This window comes from Condylura cristata, unplaced genomic scaffold, assembly GCF_000260355.1.
Source record: "Condylura cristata isolate star-nosed mole 26May11 unplaced genomic scaffold, ConCri1.0 scaffold00037, whole genome shotgun sequence".
Taxonomy (NCBI): domain Eukaryota; kingdom Metazoa; phylum Chordata; class Mammalia; order Eulipotyphla; family Talpidae; genus Condylura; species Condylura cristata.
The window spans coordinates 3,464,075-3,466,865 of record NW_004567138.1 but is presented as its reverse complement, the minus strand read 5'-3'; the positions used below and the strand labels follow the sequence as shown (position 1 = coordinate 3,466,865).

General features: G+C 46.0%; 1 pseudogene; it reads right to left on the bottom strand.

Moving 5' to 3' along the window:
* Positions 1-834: 834 nt before the first annotated feature.
* On the bottom strand, positions 835-1,368 carry LOC101626604 (annotated as a pseudogene).
* Between the last annotated feature and the right edge of the window lie 1,423 nt (positions 1,369-2,791).

The following is a 2,791-nucleotide window of genomic DNA, read 5'->3' as shown; positions in this document are numbered from 1 at the left end:
CTTTTTGCTCCATTCAGTCCTGATTAAGAGAAACCAAGTCGTGGCCCTCCCTGGTGGCGCAGTTGATGAGAGCTTCAGCACTGCGAAGCTGGCCATGGCCTCTGCAGTGAGATTTCGATCCCTGGCTAGGAATCTGATCCACATGGCAGGTGGCAAACTCTCTCCCAGCAGTCTGAGTGCTGAGACTTATCCCCTAGGCCATCAGGGAGGACTTTGACAGAAAACTTTCTGGACTAAATAGAAATATCCATTTCAGCAAAAAAAAAAAAAAAAAAACAACTCCATTATCCCAAGTTTTTTTTTTTTTTTTTTTTTTTTAACATGGGTCAGATCTCCTGCTTAAAATCCTTGTTAAATGCTTTTGAGAAGAATACCAGTGCTATGGATGATCTATTGATTTAGTAGGCACTATCATATCATGTCCAGCAAGAAAAAGTCCATTGTGTTTTAAATATTCTGTTTAAAATATCTTTCTTTCTTTTTTTTTCCCCCCAGTAACAAAACAAGTCAATTATTTGTTTACATTTGTGCCTGCCCTGAAAACCCAGGGAAGGTCTGAGGTGCAAGACTATCTCTCTTTCTTTTTCCTCCCTCTCTTCCGACCTCCTTTTCACCTTCTTTCACTTCCTCAGTTCTTTCCCTTCTGGCCTCGCCTTTCGTCTCCTTCCTTTTTTCTTCTCTACTTTCTCCCCATTCTTCCACCATCTACTCATCTTTATCACTCCAAGACTATCTTCCCAGGCCCTTTTGCTCTCCTTCCCTCAGGTTTAACCGCCATAGGTAGGGAGGCAGAAAAAAGTCTTCAGAACTTGGTGTTCTTCTTGTCACAAGTTTTCAACTGGAGAGCTTGTTGCTGTTTTCCGATCTCCGGCCTCCTGACTTGAGCAAGATGTCCCGGGCCAGGAACTAAAGGCTTCATCCACATTCATACTGGATTTGGCACTTGTCTCAAAAAGCCAGTTTCCATGTTCCTGTGCCAACTTGTCAGCCTGCTTGGCCTCCATATCACACTTGTTCCCCAGCAAAAGGTGCTCCACGCCAGCTGAGGCATTCTCTTTGATGCCTTCCATCCAGTTCTGAATATTTTCAAAGGATTTCTCATATACTAGGATAATGCCCATGGCTCCACAGTAATAGACGGTAGTTATCGTCTTGAATCGCTCCTGGCCAGCAGTGTCCCAGACTTGCAGTTTGATCTTCTTTCCCTCTATATCCACAGTGCAAATCTTGAAATCAATTCCGATGGTGGAGATGGTAAGTGTTGTTGAAGCTGTCCTCTGCAAAGCGAATGATCAGACAAGTTTTGCCCAACCCCGAGTCCCTGATCAGCAACAACTTGAAGAGGTGGTCGTAGGCTTTGGCCATGGTGGACACTGGGGAGCTGGGGGATCTGTGGGGAGGTGCCTGGCACCAGCAGGAGGGATTGGATGTTGGTAGATGCTTGTGGCCTGGGGCCCAGGCCAGGAAGCTAAAATATCTTTCTTTTGGGCTCTCCCTGGTGGTGCAACGGATTAAAGTGCAGCACTGTGAAGCTATCCTCAGCCACTGCAGCATGAGTTCGACCCCCAGCCAGAGAGGTGACCCACATGGCACAGCAGATCATTCCTGTCTAGCCCTTTGCTCCTCTCAGCAGTGGATTTCTATAGATCTGCCTGTTCTGCTCCCTGCTGTGTCTCTGGTGAATCCTCTCACCCCCGGCACCTCTGGTCTGTACCCCAGTTCTTATATGCATAAATAAATAAATCTTTAAAAAATATATTCTTTTTTTGTGGAGGAAGTAAAACTTAGGGTTTAAGAGGAAGAACTGATAATGGCTGCTTGGGACAATGGCCTCATATTTTACAATGAGCACGTGTCCTTGCATGTGTCACTATTCACAAAAGGAGAGTGAATTCCATTATTAGGCTTGACTTTGTTGCTTTTTTTTTTTTTTTTTAAGATTTATTTATTTATGCATACAGAACTGAGGTACAGGCCACAGGTGCAGGGGCGGTGAGCGGATTCACCAAAGACAGAGTGGGAAGCAGCACAGACAGATCGATTAAGTACACTGCTGAGGGGAGTGTGGGTCACCTCCCTGGCAGGGGATCGAACTCTCACTGAAGAGACCATGGCCAGCGTGGCAGTGCTGAAGCTCTCACCCACTGCGCCACCAGGGAGGGCCACACCTTGGTTGCTCTTAATCATGACTGAATGGAGCAAAAGGCTTCTCTTACCCTGCTCATCTCCTATTCCTACTTCGTTAGGGTAGTTAGTACTTTATTCAAGACTAATTCTCTGCCCATTTTGAAGAACAAGGACAAGTGCTAGGAGACTAAGCAGAAAAGCCGGGGAGAGAGGGCAGAGATAGACAGGCCTGGATTCAAATACGGGTTCAGCCATTTATCATGTGCTGCTGACTATAATACTAAAGGTTTTGAGGTTTTAGTTTCTCTTTTTGTAAAATCAGGACAATACCACACAAGGCTATTCAGAGTAGTAGAGAAGACCCTTTGGTTCCTGGACATGTGGCGGTGGGTGCGGCTGAGGTGAGAAAGTACACTTGAAGCCTGCATGATGTGGTAAATACATCTTATCTCAATAACAGAATGAAAACGGAAGAAGATAAAGGACCTCCAATACAAGAATTGCCTGGTACATGATTACCTGGTGAGAGGTCTCTTTGGTCCCAATCCCCACCCTGCTGGCCTGTTTTCTGAGTCACCCAGGTGTCTGCCCCAGCCCCCTCCTGAAGCACAGGAACACAGAAGAGACAGGAAGAGCAAACACACACCCAGGTTAATCTGACTCC